This window comes from Cryptomeria japonica, chromosome 10 (genome assembly GCF_030272615.1).
Source record: "Cryptomeria japonica chromosome 10, Sugi_1.0, whole genome shotgun sequence".
Classification (NCBI taxonomy): domain Eukaryota; kingdom Viridiplantae; phylum Streptophyta; class Pinopsida; order Cupressales; family Cupressaceae; genus Cryptomeria; species Cryptomeria japonica.
The window spans coordinates 815,686,324-815,704,787 of NC_081414.1; the positions used below are offsets into that span (position 1 = coordinate 815,686,324).

Below are 18,464 nucleotides of genomic sequence, written 5' to 3' on the forward strand. Positions count from 1 at the left end.
CCCACCTAGCACCTTGGGTGTGCAACACAAGAGCCAAATCCGAACAAATCTCCAGGACAGCCGAGGGGGATAGGATCTAGGGAGCCCTGGCCCTCCCCAACAGAAATGATAGGCATAGGAGGAATTTCAAAAAATTACAGAGCAGGAAATTGTAGAGTGAGGTAAATTATTGGTGTTATAAATCAAGCAATGTTGAGCGGCTTGCATAAGGTAGATAAAACTAAATGTTATTATTATATGCCATACCATATTAACATTTACCTCTAAATGCTATTTATAAATAGAACAATACACATGCATAACATCAAAAGAAAAATATTAAATGCATTAAAGGGAAATCCATGTATACATGCTTAATTAAAAGAAGGGTCATGTTATCATATAACAAAACATCAATCAAATGCATTTTGAATGTTATAATTTTATCCTCCTAAAAGGGTATATATTGATCCACTTGCCTCTTATTTTATTCTATGTTATGTATTTGTCAAGATTCTATGTTGATACACTTGCCTCTTATTTTATTCTATGTTATGTATTTGTCAAGATTCTATCTTGATACACTTGCCTCTTATTTTATTCTATTTTTTCCTTGACCTCCTTAAGAGTAATGGGTACCTCTTCCTATTGTTGAATGTGTTCTTATATTGTTGTAACTTGTGGGCATATCCTCAAAGAAGTGGTGATGGATGCAGTAGTTCCCTATTACTATAAATGAATGACATGATCATGATCTGCTTTGGGAGGCAAACCTTTTGCATATCCTCTACAACTATTTAGTACACATATATGATTGCTTGTAGGTTGTTGGTGTGGAAAATTTGTTGTTGTCATTCTCCTTCTTTTGTAATAGGTTCTAACATCTCACATGAGTGCTACCTATTAAATTATTTGTGTGAAAAATCATCCTTAGATTTGAATCAATCTTAAAAGCATCATATTTTTTAGAAGACAAGTCTTCTTTGTAAATCTTATGATGACAAACCACACCCTTAGATTCCATATAAATCACAACAGGCTCAATTCTCTTGAATAACGTATTGAATTCTCTTCTCATGGTTGTTATCTCTTCCTTAATGACAAAATATCATACATAATCTTAGTTTTATCTTCCCTTGTAGATTCAATTTCTTAGACCCCATATGTTAACTAATGTATCATCCTTTTCAAGATTTTCCAAGAGTGATTATATTCCTTCCCTTGCATCTTGTTGATGCCCTTGCCATGATGCCTCCAAAATAGTTTTCATAGTAATTTACTCAAAGAAAATCAACATAATTTAAAAAATGTTGTTATAACTTACCCATTGTATGTTTCTAGGAAATTCACTTTCAAAAATGGCTATGTATCAGCTTCAATCACAGATTCCCAAATAATACTCATGGTTTTTATTTTTACCACAATATATATTGAAATTGCCATAACCCCTCCGAGCACACAACTCTAATATAAAAATTATTTATATTTACCATATATCATAGGTACTTATTTTTTAATGATATTTTTATATCCTTAATTTTTACACCTATGATATGTTCAATTAAACATTTCATTTCCACAACTGTCATATCTAACTTTAAATGAAATTCTTTAATGAGTTTTTATAAAAAATTGTGAAAAAATAAACATATTAAAATATTTGTATACTATTAATATTTTAACATTGATCCCTAATGATTATTGATAAGGTGGTTGTCACTTGATAGGACCATTTGTTTCTTATGCTAGAGATAAGGTTTCAAATCTCCTTAAGCATCCCTTGGTTTTGGAATGACATCTTAAAGTGGTAATCCCACTTAAGTTGGTAAAGTATGTGATATGACCTTCACTAAAAATATCATGAAGCAATAACAAAGATACTTTATAGGAGAAAGAGTGCATGATGTTCAAGTTGAAGGAGTGTTGGAGATTAGTGAGTCTCACAAAAGTAGTAATAATGAGGAAGATGCCCTATAAGAGGAGAAATGAGGAACAAAATTTAAGCTATAGGAGCAATAAAAGATAAGGACTAGTTAATGTAGTAATAAGGAGGAGGATTCCATACAAGAGGAGATAAGAAGCACATTAGTCGTGTTAAATGAGTATTGAAGAATTGTGAGTAGCATAAGTGGAGTTATATGGAGGAGAATTCTTTTCATGAGGCGATGTAACATTTAAGTCAAAGATATACTAGATAATTTTGACTAGCATAGTGGGAGTGATCTAAGGAGGAGAAGGCACTATAAGTGGAGATTAGAGGAGTGAAATTCAAGCTATAGGTACAATTTTATTTATTATAGGTCCATCTTATTTATTTTGTTGTCTAAGTGAGAACCCATAAATAGATCCTCAATAATATATTTACAAAACATTGATTTATAGTAAAAGATTATACACAATATAAAATGTAAGATAAATATTTGATATGAATACCCAATGATTATTGATTTAATTTACATCTTTAATTATGTAAATACCCTCATACTTAAGCATATGGTAAACCAAAAGAAATTAGACATATAATTATTCACCCATTTCAAGTGTACCAAGAAAATGTGTCACGTTGTACAAGTAGTTGATGCATATATTGCAAGAGAAAATCTGAAAATCAAAGGCAAACTTCATTGGTTAGAAATTATCGCATGTTCAAAAATAAGTATCTAGGCCCTATGGCCAAAAAAAGTCATTAAATTTTTTTTTTTCATCAAGGGGTCATATGGTGTCTGGTGACCCCTTAGGACACCATATGGTTTCACTATGGGTCGTATTGTGTCCTAAGGGGTCATATGGTGTCATTAGGGGTTGTATGATGTCCTAAGCAGTCATAGGAGACCATATGACCCCTTAGGACACCATATGACCCCTAACGACACCATATGGTGTCCTAAGTGCTCATATGGTGTCCTAAGAGGTCATAGGACACCATATGACCCCTAGACACCATATGGTATCCCAAGGGATCATATCATATTATAAGGGATCACGAGACACCATATGATCCCTTAGAACACAAGATGACCTCTAACAACACCTAAGTGGTCATATGGTGTCGTCATTGGTCATTGGGTGTCATAAGGGGTCATAGGACACCATATGACCCCTTAGGACACCATACAACCCCTAAAGACACCTAAGGGTTCATATGGTGTCCTAAGGGGTCATATGACACCACATGACCTCTTAGGACACCATACGACCCCTAACGACAAGATATGGTGTCCTAAGGGGTCATGTGATGTCCTAAGGGGTCATAGGACACCATATGACCTGTTAGGACAAAATATGACCGCTAACAACACCTAAGGGGTCATATGGTGTCCTAAGGGGTCATAGGATACCATATGACCCCTTAGGACACCATACGACCCCTACCGACACCATATGGTGTCCTAAGGGCTCATAGGACACCATACAACCCCTAACAACATCTAAGGGGTCATATGACATCATATGACTCGTTAGGATACAATATGACCCCTAACAACACCTTAGGGGTCATATGGTGTAGTTAGGGGTCATATGATGTCCTAAGGGGTCACTAGATACCATTTGACCCCTTAGGACACCATACATCCCTTAACGACACCATATGGTGTCCTAAGGGCTCATATGGTGTCCTAAGGGGTCATGGGACACCATATGACCCCTTAGAACACCATACAACCCCTAACAACACCTAAAGGGTCATATGACACCATATGACTCATTAGGACACAATATGACCCATAATGACACCTAAGGGGTCATATGGTGTCATTATGGATCATATAGTGTCCTAAGGGGTCACAAGACACCATATGACCCCTTAGGATAACATACGACCCCTAATGACACCATATGGTGTCCTAAGAGCTAATATGGTGTCCCATTCATGGGACACCACATGACCCCTTAGGACACCATATGACCCCTAATGATACCTAAGGGGTCATATGACACCATATGACCCGTTAGGACACAATATGACCCCTAACGACACCTAAGGGGTCATATGGTGTCCTAAGGGGTTAGAGGACACCAAATGAGCCCTTAGGACACCATAGGACCCCTAATGATACCTAAGGGGTCATATGGTGTCGTTAGGCATTGTATGGTGTCCTAACGGGTCATATGGTGTCCTATGACCCCTTAGGACACCATATGAGCCTAAGGAGTCATATGGTGTCATATGTTCCCTTAGGACACCATATGACCCCTAACGACACCTAAGGGGTCATATGGTGTCATTAGGGGTCGTATGGTGTCCTAAGGGGTCATATGACACCATATGACCCCTTAGGATACCATATGATCCCTAATGATACCATATGGTGTCATAAGGGCTCATATGTTGTCCTAACGGGTCATATGACACCATATGACCCATTAGGAAACAATATGACCCTTAATGACACCTAAGGGGTCATATGGTGTGGTTAGGGGTCATATGGTGTCCTAAGGGGTCATAGGACACCATATGACCCCTTTGGACACCATATGACCCCTAACCACACCATATGGTGTCCTAAGGGGTCATATGTGTCATTAGGGGTTGTATGGTGTCCTTAGGGGTCATAGGACACCATATGACCCCTTAGGATAGTATACAATCCCTAACAACACCATATAGTGTCCTAAGGGATCATAGGACACCATATGACCCCTTAGGACACCATACGACCCCTAACGACACCATATGGTGTGCCAAGGGCTCATATGGTGTCCTAAGGGGTCATAGGACACCATATGACTCCTTAGGACACAAGATGACCCCTAACGACACCTAAGGGGTCATATGGTGTCGTAAGGGGTCATAAGACACCATATGACCCCTTAGGACACCATCCAAACCCTAACGACACCTAAGGGGTCATATGGTGTCCTAAGGGGTCATAAGACATCACATGACCTCTTAGGATACCATACAACCCCTAACAACAACATATGGTGTCCTAAGGGGTCTTGTGGTGTCCTAAGGGGTCATAGGACACCATATGACCTATTAGGATACAATATGACCTCTAACGACACCTAAGGGGTCATATGGTGTCATTATGGGTCATATGGTGTCCTAATGGGTCATAGGGAACCATATGACCCCTTAGGACACCATACAACCCCTAACAACACTATATGGTGTTCTAAGGGATCATAAGAGACCATATGACCCCTTAGGACACCATACGACACCTAAGGGGTCATATGGTATCGTTAGGGGTCGTATGGTATCCTAAGGGGTCATAGGACACCATATGACTCCTTAGGATGCCATACGACCCCTAACGACAACACATGTTGTCCTAAGGGGTCATGTGGTATTAGGTAACGGGTCATATTGTGTCCTAAGGTGGGAAGATGAACCATTATTACAAAATAAATAGTAGTGTCAATAATGCTTACAAAAATAAGTTCAAATCACTCCCTGAGAGAAAGCATGAGGTTCAATAATAAACCAGTATATGATCCCATTCTCTCCCTCCCTCTTTCTCTCACTCTCCCTCTTTCTCTCCCTTTCGCCTTCTCTGTCTTTCTCTTCCTCTCCCCTTCTATGTCTTTTGGTCTCACTCTCTGACTCTCTCTCTCTCTCTTCCCTCCCTTCTCTCTCTCTCTCTCTCTCTCTCTCTCTCTCTCTCCCCTTCCCTCCTCTATCTCCCTTTCTCCTTCTCTCCCCCCCTCTCTCTCCCTCTCCTCTTCTTTGTCTCTCTGTATCACTCTCCATCTCTCTATCTCTCCCCTTTCCCCTTCCCCCCCCTCTATCTACCTTTCTCCACTTCCCCCCCTCTCCCCCCCCCCTCTCTCTCTCTCTCTCTCTCTCTCTCTCTCTCTCTCTCTCTCTCTCTCTCTCTCTCTCTCTCTCTCTCTCTATTCCTCTCTTCATCTCCCTCAAGTATCTCTCTCACTTTTCTTACATGTAAAGAACGGATATTGGATTATATCCAATATCCAATTTGTTTGCATTAAGGAGCCAACATTCAAAATATGGGCGCCAACGAGAATTTTTTGTAGGGCTAGGGAAAAATATGAATAAAAATCAGATATATGGCCAAATATAAGTATATATAAAAAGAGAGAGAGAGAGAGAGAGAGAGAGAGAGAGAGAGAGAGAGAGAGAGAGAGAGAGAGAGAGAGAGAGAGAGAGAGAGAGAGAGAGAGAGAGAGGGTCATAGAAGGAGAACCGAAGGTATGTCAAATATCGGTGAAGAATTTGCAAATGTTACTTCAAGTGAAGAAGAAATTGAATTTGAAAATGTTAAGCAAGTTATTGAAAATGAAAATGAAAATGTAGATTTTGATATTGAAAATGTTGAACATGATAAATAATTTTGTTTTCTTAAACTTTTTAAATTAAATAAATGAAACATGTGTAAATTTCATCCATTTAGATCATTTGTCTTAAAATCCAATTTTTAAAGTTTAGAAAATGAAAAAATAACATTCAAGAAATAAGAGCATTGATCTAAAGAGTAAGAAATTAAGTTTACTTGGATTCTACATTTGACTATGCAATGTACAATGAACATGATTTAATAACATTTGATGCTCTACAAAAAGGATTAGAAAATTCCTCAAAATGCTAATCAAGATGCTCATAGTTGCTCCTCCCTTGTTCCTCTCCTCTTCAAGTTCCACATGAGTGTAGCTCTCAGCTTTTAGCACTAACCATGGATGCCATATGGAGATTCAAAATGGTTGAATATGATAAGCAAATGCTATGCAAGTGTAGATAGTGATGCTATGAAAAATCTCTATGCTAATACCAGTATAACAACAATACTCTAATGCTTCCTTCTTTGCTTGAGGAAAAGGGTTCTATTTATAGAAGAAATAGGGAAATGAAGGGTTAAGATTGAGCAATCTTAACAAGGGTTAGGATTGAAAGATATTCAATCCATGTGAGACTTTCAACCCAATCCCATGTTGACAAGTGTCACCATGAGGAGGCTTGAGAGGAGAGATAAAGAACATTAAATGCTTGAGGGGACATGATGGTTACCCTAGGGGGTTGGGTTAGGGTTAGGTTAATGGATATTCCTTTTATCCAAGGGATAAATGAATGTGCAAGGGTTAAATGGTTACCTTAGTCAAAGAAATAAATGCTTTGAAGAGACCCATGAGTCAAAAGGATGGTTACGTTAGAGGAAAGTTTCTAACCAAAGGTAAAAGGTGAGTTAACCATAAATGGTTATGTAATAGCCTTTAATGGTTTGGAAGACTTTAGAGGTTAACCATTTGAAGACTTAAAGCCTTAAATGCCTTTCAAAGACTTTGAGGGCTTTGAGAAGTGACTCCAAGTTGCTTAGGAATGTGACAATATTTAGGGGGTGAATTAGGGTAATTAGAAGGAGTTAGAAGAATCTAGAAGAGATTTAGGCATGCAAGTGGATTTTGTAGGAGAATGCAAGTGGGGGGAATTTTGGGATTTTCAATTAAAATAAAATCATTTATTTCAATTAAATAGTGTAATTTGCATTTGGATAGATATTCAAATAAATATTTATTTATTCAAATGTGAATTTGAATTTTGGATTTTATTTAAATAAATCTTAATTTATTTATATGAGAAAAAGGAAGATAAATCATTAAATGCTTGAAGACTTTGAGGGAAACCATTAAAGACTTGAGAAGACTCTAAAAGGAAGCTATTAAGTTTGAAGACTTTAAGGGAAACCATTAAAGGCTTAAGAAGACTCTAGAAGGAAGCCATTAAATTTGAAGACTTTAAGGGAAACCATTAAAGGCTTGATAAGACTCTAGAAGGAAGCCATTAAGTTTGAAGACTTTAAGGGAAACCATTAAAGGTTTCAAGTGGGTGAGGATAAATAGGATTTTAAATAAATTATTTATTTATTTATTTATTTAAAATAGTTGTGCAACTTGCATTTGTAGGAAAATACAAGTGGGTGGAGGATAAAGGTGATTTAAATAAATGTTAATTTATTTAAATGTGAGAGGTGGGATTTTGGGGGATTTAAACAAATATTAATTTATTTAAATGTGAGAGAAGATTTAATTAAACAAATATGATTTATTCATTTAATTAATGGTCTGAATTTGGTTAAGTGAATTAAATCAAATAAATTGAATAATTATTTAATTAATAGGAGAAGAGGGTTATGATGAATTAATTAAATATTAATTTAATTAATTATTGATTGATGGTTAAATAATCAAATAAATACTAAATATTCATTTAATTAAGTGGACAGATTTATGTGACTAGAACATTAATAACATGATTTAATAACAATAATTTAAAAAATAATTTAAGATAACATAATTGAAAACAAATGATTGAAGCGTAATTAACGAATAATAAAATAAAATTTTAAATTTAATCTAAAAAATATTTAATTTCCAAAAACATCTAATATTGTAAATTAAGCATGATTGAAAATTTAAAATAACATACTTGGAAAGGATAGACGCCTTCCAAAAAAAAATTCAAAATCTTCGCCCCTTTATAAATTTAGAAATATTCGCCCCTTTATAATTTTCATACTCGCTCCAAAATGCCACTTTATTTGAAAAAAAAAAATGATTTTTTTGCAAAAATAACTCTTATTATTTTCGCACTTGATTGTTTTGGTTTTTTTAATGAAAAAAATAAGTCTTTTTTATGTGTGGTTCAAGCGACCTGTTGCGTCGGCCCTCACAGTTCTAGCTAGAAAGGGTTCTGGCCGAAACATTTCCGGTCAGAACGACCTATGTGGAATGCCAAGTGGTAGCCACATCAACAAAAATGATGTTTTTCTCAAACTTAGCACTTCTTCAACAAAATTCAATAGCTAAATTAAACTTATTAAAAATACCCTTTTGTAAACATCGAAGTCACGATTCTACTCATATAATTTTTTTAATGTTTTGATTACATTTAATATATAAAAAAATAAAAATACTACAACTAGGTATTCTTTTGTTCGATAATATGCTGTTTTGAAAAACAAAAAAAAATATTGAATTACTTCAAAAAAAATTGAAAAAAATATGGTTCACTAGAAGAAAGAGTCTTCTCGAAAAGGGTATTTTTATTTTTTTGATTATCATAAATTGAATAGACAAATTGTGGTGGAAGACAAAAACTGTCAAATTCTGGTGTATTCGACTTCCAAATGCTATTACAAAGAAAATATGGATCACAAAATAATTTTTTTTTTTCATGCACTGTATAAATATGTGATCTATAACGGATATCAAAATCAGAAAAAAAAAAGTTGATTTACATTTTCTTTTGAGGTGTGAACTAAACCCCCTGTTTTTCAGCGTTTTTCTGCAATAAAAAAATAGACTTTAAAGCTAAAAAAACATATAAATTATTGATTTTTTTAATGAAAAATAGTAGACTTAAACTTCAATAAATTTTACACATATCATCAATTTACATCATCTTCAAATTCAAAATGCAAACGACACTTTTATGGCGACGAAATTGAACAATTATTGTTGTGTTAGTCTTTTCCTTTGTAAAAGTGTGACACGCGTTTGTACTTTTACCTAGGTGATATAACCCAGGTTCACTAAGTTAAGCCCTCGTGACATGAAGAAGATAAGGGTTTCTACCCAGAGATACAATCCAATCATTTTAGTCACTTATGAAAATTGATGGTAAATCCACTTACAAATGGTTTGGATATTAACAATCCATAAGTAAATATTAAGTGTGATCTACACATCTCCCCTAAATTCACATTCCAATGATATGAAAGTATACAAAATAATACATATTAAATTTTACAAAAATAAGAAGCCCTCAACAATATGTACAATTCATCATATCATTGATGTTCAATTTTCTTTATTTCAATTTTGACAATTTCCTTACAAAAAAATCAATTTAAAATGTTTTATCAATCTTAAAGAAAAGAACCCCATTTCAATTTTGATAAATTCCTTCATAAAAAAAATCATCAAAAACATTTTATTGGCCTTGCTTAAAAGAACTCCAAACAACATGTACAATTACTTGTACCTATTATTGATGTCAATTTTAACTAATTCCTTCATAAAAAAATTAAACCAGAACAATTTATTGACCTCTGCAAAACCTCCGCAAAAAGGGTATTAAATTATTTTGGACCATTTCTCGATTTATGCATGTCATCCTTGTGCAGGGGCCATGCTAATCTTCTCTGTATCTTTCCAATTTTATCGGATGTCTCCGAAGAGACACTATAATAGCAGTAGCTCTTTAAATTTAACCCTTTGTTTTAAGTAATTGTACGAAATGTGGGAATAAAGTAACAACCCCCGCTGGCACCAGTTACATACGTGGCTTCGACTTTTCAGTTTAGCAGGAAACTTTTTCTTCAATTGATTCAAACATTTTATCTGCTAAAAACCGTGTTTACAAAGTGCCTATTCACTATATTAGCGAACCAGGGTTTTGAGATTAACTGTGATAGTTATGTTTTGCAAGTGCCTTGGTTCATTCTTTGGTCCCCCACATATATATATATATATATATATTTATTTGGAAAGTCAAAATATGGAGTGAATTTTGTACAATAAGGATAATGTTCAATGCAAGCAAACAGAGCTATGCCTTATTTTCAATATGCAGACAATTGTCATGATTATTTTCTAAGAAGAGAAAAGTAGTAGTCTTATTGTTTATAGCATGGTTCTATAAATTTTATTTTTATTTAGTTAAAGATGAAAGATGAATTTGATTATATATATTAAGGACATCCAATATCTAATAGTAAATTTGTCCCGCGATTACATATTCATCTTCTTTATTTATTTGTTTATACATTTTATTTTATTTTTTATTTTTTGATGGAAACAATAAGATTATCTACATATTGACATGTTTGTACTTTTTAAGTAGATTATAACATGATAAACATATATAGTTTAAATTAGAACTTGTTCTTTATTTAAATTGTCCCAATCTTGACAGAAGAAAGAACTAATCAATCAAAATCACTAATCCAATTAATCTTATGAAAGATTTGAACTTTGTAGATAGCATGACTAAAAATATACCATCATTCTCACCAATTAAACTACAAATAATTATAAAAAATAATAATTTAACAATCACCTAAATAAAGAGAATAATCATGAGGCTGTAATGTCCCAACTTCGCAAATCTAAGGAAACACATAAACAATGATTTTTCTTAATGATTGATTAACTCATCTAAGGTATAATTTGTCTAGAATTCATTTGAGTTTATTATATATCAATAAGTCAACTACATGTTTAATGCCTAGTGGAAATAAAAGGATAAGCTACCTTAGGAATGCCCGTAGCGCTTATCAGGCCCAAGGACGGTGCATACCCCCTTGGCCCTCTTGCTAGAAGCCCTTTGTCAACTGCAGTGGGTGGGCTACCTGACAAAGGCCTAGTTCCTGGCTTATCAAGCCCAAGGACGGTGCATACCCCCTTGGACCTCCTGCTAGAAGCCCTTTGTCAACTGCAGTGGGTGGGCTACCTGACAGAGGCCTAGTTCCTGCTATTCCCTGTTGCCCAATTCCTCATCTACCCCACCAGGTTTTAAACATGTAATTGCTTATTTCATATTATTCATAATTTAATAATAATGCATATTATGTCCATTAACCCTTAATTACTTTAAGATATTATTTCCTTAGTTAAGATTTGTGGTTTATTAATTAGTTCTATTTATTAAACTATTTACTACCTGTTCATTCCTGATGATTTATTCATTATTTTGTCACATATATACGTATACATATATACGTATATATATATATATATATATATATATATATATATATATATATATATATATATATATATATATATATATATATATATATATATATATATATATATATATATATATATATCTATTGTTTTATATTACTACATTATTTATCTATCATTAATATAACACACAATGCATTTAAATAAGGAACCTTATGCTATTATTTCATCCTAACAATTTATATACTATCTATGAAGTTCTATATTTTAATATTACTTTTTCTATAAAATATATTTAAAGATCTAGCGGACTTACCTGTTGCCTGCGCGCAGTCCTTCTGCCCGAAATACCCTCGGTCGAGTGTCTTCCTGCGTTCCTCTTTCCTTTCTTCCTGCGTTTTCGTCTTTCTTTCGCTCCCTATTCTTTTCGTATTTTTTCTTCCTTTTTTTCCTTCCGCCGCACATTGGTCTTTTAATACCCTGCGTGAGGGTTATCGTGGATCCCCCAAGAGTTGCGACCCGAGGGTGAGGTGGCGTCTTCGGGGAGTCACCCTGGTTCTCCCGCAACTCATTTAGGCGTCTTAAAACGACGCGTCTTGTTCGCAGTCCCTTCGTTGAGTGTCACGTGTGTTGCACATACCCGATAGTGCAAGGGATAATGTGCCTTTGGCTTTTAATAAGCATCCTTTTAAATATGTTAATATTGTATTTTAGCGCAAGGTAAGAAATAAAAATGAGTGTATACATAAGGTAGTAAGTATTAGTCTTTGTGTTTTATTATTATTATATAATAAGAAATTATTAATAATTATATTTAATAATAATTATTAGTCTTGTGTATTTTACATTTATTATTTTATAGCACCCAAAAAAATTATGTATTAACAATTATATTTTTAATAATAATAATTTGTTAATTAGAGCGTAATTATAAATAATGAATTATTTCATATACATGGAATGTATAAATAATTACAAAATGTGGGGTCATGACAGAGGCTATTGGTAGAGGTGTATGCAAGGAGGTGTGACATTGAGAAATTGAATACCCCAAAAGTTGTTATTGTTCTGCTCACACAATCATCTAATGATAAACTTTCTCAATGCTTAGAGACATTTAGTGTTAGAATTCATTTGATTATGAGATTCCTGAGCAAGAGGTGTCATTGAGAACAACATTTGTGTAAGGCCATTTTTTCCCTTGAATAGACCACCAGAATATTTGATGAACAAATGTTCATGTATAACTCTAACATATGAGATGATTGATTGGTCTTGCAATTAATACTTGATTTGTAAAAACATATTAATAGTTATCCAATTATTTGAAAAGAGTTTTTTTATATCATTGAATTTGTAAAACAATTAGTATGACATCTGATACCTAAAATTGATAATACACAATGGTCCAAGCTCTGTATATCTCTCACCCTGCATGATTACTATTCTAATGGAACTTCATCATACACATAAATAAAATAGGATTTTACATGATTGCTAAATCAAGTCAGAAAACATATATTTCTTGTCCACTTTGATAATTTAATTTTAAATTAATATGAACTTAGATTGATTTATTGACAATGAAATTAAATAATTGACGAAAGAATATATATTAAAAATGATTAAATTTGTTTGGATTTACTTTCACTTTGATATAATGTCAGTCTTGATTATTTTGATGTTGAAAAATATTTAGAATCTCTCTCTCTCTCTCTCTCTCTCTCTCTCTCTCTCTCTCTCTCTCTCTCTCTCTCTCTCTCTCTCTCTCTCTCTCTCTCTCTCTCTCTCTATATATATATATATATATATATATATATATATATATATATATATATTTGTATAGGTATCTCCCTTTCTCTTCCCATATATCTCTATCTTTCCCTCTTTCTTTCTCCATATCTCTATATTAACCCTTTTCCCTCTTCTATTGTATAAGACAAGTTTGCCCTCTTGTGGCATCACTTAGTGTGCTTACTACTAAAGAGTTTGGTTATCTGCTTGCCAATGCTATTATATGACATCTTAAACATATTTTTCTACCTAAGTCTATGTCCTAACAAGTGATCCATAACACCTATTGAATATGAGAACAACATTTTCCAAGCTTTCAAATGTCTTGACATTTTTTTTTCTTGTCTTTGGCTCTAACATCTAATGGAATAAGGCATGATCCTTTAGGCAATTTTTTTTCTCAACCCTCAACATAGCTTCATACTTTTGAATGGAAATCTAATTATCATGAGATTTGTTTTTTAAATTCATAATCACATTTACCTTTCAAGCTTGCCACGATGTCATCCCTAGGGATGGGACTAAATTTCCTCTTGAGTTTTGCTAGTTGCACAACATGATTTTGTATCGGAGATGTTTTTTTTTTTAATTTGGAGAGATAATTTTTTTGCTATTTGTTGAATTTATTATTGATATAATTTTTTCTAGATTTACTCCAAATCATTAGTGATTCACTAGTGTGCTCATATAGATCTAAGTTCAAGTCAACAAGGTTGCTTTGTAGCTTTAACATCTCTAGTCTTTGCAAAACCACTAGAGGAATGCCCCTTGCATAATGGTTGAGGTTCTTCCTTCAACCCCTACCGATACCAAACCACCTAACTGGTACCAAATGCATAACCACTAGGATAACCCTTTGAGAGCCACCACTTTGCCTTCATCGCCACCTACAAGATGACAATTTAGTTGGACCCCACCTCCACCCCACCATTTTGGTTGCCAAATTGGATGTTGTCCACCTCCATAATACTTCACCATGACCTCTTAGCAATGTGGATGGCCCCCCCCTAATGACAAATACTCCATCAACTAGTGCTTTCTATCTCTATACCTCAATCTATGCATAATCAAACACAAGAGATTAATGAGGAGAATAAACTAGTTACCAATGATAGGCAAGAACTTGTTGTGGGTTATAGAAATATGGGATAACCCAAATGGATAAGACTCCCTTTCAAATATTGGTGTGACCATTCATTCTCTTATAAAGTCATACTCATTTAATGTAAATTTTTCTAGTGTTGAAACCATGTTTTTGGTTTTATTCTCCTAATTTAACTAATTTATCTTTGAGATGTGATTGAACCAGCTACATTTTGAAAATTTAATGTAATCGCATTTTATTATTTTTTTGCAATTGAAAAAATGAACAATTTTGTAGTACCAGCCAAAAAGTCCTTTAAAGGACAAAGTAAGGAGTAGTGGGAAATGACAATTATAATCTTAGATTTAGATGAACATTTACAGAAGTTGCAGAGGGTTAGATATGAAACCCTCTATTTTATATAAGATCGGAGACAATTACCATACAAAACCAGAACGAGCACTTTGTCAAACTACATAAATTACAGAAAATATATTGCAGTATATAAAGCGGATAAGAATCCCTCTTCAATGGCCGCATGAAAGACATTCCTCGGCTCTCTAAGCTTTTCAGAGATCATTCTTCCAATTTTACTAGAGATCTGAGATCCTTTCGAAACAAAATCATGCCATGAAATCGACTCATCTTTTGGATTGCGAAGAATGAGTTGTTGCAGGGCTATAATTTTTCTGCTACTCATCACCTCTCTCTGCCATCGCTACTTCCGTTAAATGCGGTAAACAAATCACGAATTGCTTGGAAATTATGTCGCAAGATATGTCGTTAAGTGATGGAAAAAGGGTTTAGGGTATTTATAAGTGAGAAAGCACACATAGAAACCATGAGCTTCTCTTTTCAATGCAGGCGCGACCTTTTTTTAATATTATGGTTTTGGGGTTGTCAATCTCAAATCAAACGGTATCCCACTGTATCTCCATTCTTGGCAAACAAAACCAATGGGCTAAGAAGCCTTTATTTTTTTTAATATCAAAAATTGCTTCCTGAAGTAAAACTTCAGGTGTACATTAGATAAAATCATATAGGAGAAGAGCATCAGTAGTTATCATAGCTAATTTCGCGCACCCACAGATCTTAAATGGTACATCGGATTTTAATTTTTTTGTCTTCATATGCGACTTAACTACTTATAGCTATTGATCTGGCTTATGGGTAGTGACGATGCACGCTGTGGAATCAGTTATGCGTGCAAAGGTCAAAAAGTACACATTTCAAAGTGTCATCTGATACCTAACTAAAGATGTTCCAGTAACCGTCAACTCAAACTCGCTAGTACTTGTTGACAAATGTCCCAATAGTGGTGCACAAATGTTCCAATAGCGGTGCACAAATGAGACAAATGTTCCAATAGTTGTGCACAAATGGGCCAATTAATTACAAAAAATGATCGGCTATTGATACAAAACAAATTTATTAATGGTGTTTTCACTATGACAGCTATTGGGGGGTCAACATGACAATAAGGTGATGGTTATTGGAATTATGTTATCTATTGGAACTATGTTATTGGAACATGACAAATAGAAATGAGTATCATGAAGATTTTTTTATCTTTCCAAATGTTAAATATATTTGAATTTTGTTCATCAATTCGATAAAAGAATCACGTGTAAGGAAAAAGTATTAGGTCTAAAAGATTTGAAAAAATATGAATCTGATTTAAAGTAATCTGGGTTTTAAAATAAAACCAAAAATAGTGCTTGAGAATCTTCTAATGTTTGGAATAAGGACAATAAGGATTGATAACTCTCAAATGATCAATCTAAACCAATAAGTACACCTTGGTAGAAGATGCACCAAACAAAATGAGTAAGACTCAAGTCAAGAATGATTGACCAAATAATCTAGAATCTATGGTGTTACGATTCGACTAAATATTGAGATTTTGTATCATATGTGAATGTACATAGAGCTAAGAATATCCTTTGTGGAGTTTGTAATTATGAAATTAGATATCATAATATTATTTTCAATAGCATTAACATTTTTAAAAAGATGTGAGAAGTGAAATATTTTACAATGTTTGGAAGTGTCATAAACTAATAAATAAATAGATTGTGATTCTTTTAAAAAAAATTAATTGTTAGTGTATTCTTTAATTTAGAATTTAAACTCCAATATGATGAAATAATAAATAGATTTTAGATTCTATGCTTAAAAATTAGATAAGGCTACTCATACAAAATGAAGAGATTCGAGATAGGAATAGAATGATAGTCTTTTTAATTGTGTTTGTAAAAATTTTATTCTAATTTGATTAGGGGAGAGGACCCAATACGTGAGCGTGTTCCAATGATTGTGATAGCAGTTGTTGATTTAATACCCACATTGTTGATTTAATGTCCAATTTTTTTGACAACATTGCACCAATAGTTGTGACTTTAAAGTTGTTATTATTGATGATGACTACCCATAATTGTTAAAAGCAACCAATCATGTGATGCCACATCAGCTGCACAAGTGTGGGTCTCCCTTTTGAACGATCATTGGCCTAACCTTTTTTTTTGCACTGTTTTCAACACCTTGACAAAAAGTGTGTGATGTGGCATCATATTTGATTATGTGACCCTGAAACCTTAATTATAAACAGGAACTTGCCAAATAAACTATTATGAATGATTTGAACCAAATGCAAAATTTAAGATGTTCAACTTATAGGTAGATTAGATGTCTACGACTTACTTTTAAAGATAAGATTTGGATATAGAAATTGTGGGTGCATTGAACAAATTCAAATGACCCTTATCACCGGTTTGCGTGGCCAGTGGCCACGGTTTCAAATTTTACCATATCTCGAAATTGCCGGCACACTTTTTCAGGTTAGAAGACAACTTTTGCTACTATTAGTACAAACATTTTCTTGGCATGATCTGCAAAATAGCCATCTGTCCAAATTGCCTGCACACTTTTTCAGGTTAGCAGATAACATTTTCTTCTATCAATGCAGACTGCACGGTGTCCAAAGCGCGTTGTATTCATTGTATTTCTGAACCAGGTTTTTAAGCTTTAACAGTTATCAACTGAAGGAATTACGCGTTGACACACGTGGCAGACGCAGAGCTTGTGTTTGTTAGCTATGGCTTCTTCTCGGATGACGCGAGGTTGGAACCCGGAACCTTCCCTTTACCTAGCAGAAATATACAGTCTGCCACTGTAAATTCTTCACTCGCATGGTCGACAGAAAAGCCTGGATATCTTTTTTACACCAAATTTCTGTTTCTGTTTGACTCGGCTAATCTTATTATCTGATTCTGGAGGAGGAAATTGCGATGACAGAAATCGCACTGGTAATCGCAGAGGTGTACGCAAGGGAGCGTGACTTTGAGAAATTGAATACCCCAAAAGCTGTTACCGTTCCGCTCATACAGCCGTCTAATGACGGACTTTCACAATGCTTAGAGGCATTCAGGGTTAGAATTCGTTTGATTGAGGAGAGCCCTGAGAAAGGGGGGTCTTTGAAAAAAGCATTTATGGAAGGGCAATTCTTCCCTTGAATAGAGTGGCGCCATCTCTGATGAACAAATGCTAATGCACAGCTCAAATATATGAGAGGATTGATTTATCTTGCAATTTATGGAAGGGCAATTCTCCCCTTGAATAGAGTGGCGCCATCTCTGATGAACAAATGCTAATGCACAGCTCAAATATATGAGAGGATTGATTTATCTTGCAATTATTAGTTGAAATGTAAGGAGAACATCTCACAGTTCTCCAATTTTTTGAAAACGGAATTGTATTAAAAAAATGCACTAACTTTGTAATATCTTATCATGTTTGTAATTAATTTTGGATATGGTGGGCTTTAGTCTTCTTTGTGTATTTGTTTTGAGATGTTATTTGACTATGTTGTTTTATATTATGGATATTCTTTTAGTCATGGGAAGGCAGAAGATTTGAAAACTCTGAAAGGATTGTAAACAATTTAGAAAGTGGTTCT

At 34.1% G+C, this 18,464-nt stretch overlaps 1 non-coding gene across 1 annotated transcript; it reads right to left on the reverse strand.

Annotated features, from left to right (window-relative positions):
- Positions 1-10,021: 10,021 nt before the first annotated feature.
- LOC131053432 (U6 spliceosomal RNA) lies at positions 10,022-10,124 on the reverse strand. Its single transcript, XR_009107691.2, has one exon. It is a non-coding gene; the product is annotated as a U6 spliceosomal RNA (small nuclear RNA).
- Positions 10,125-18,464: the final 8,340 nt, after the last annotated feature.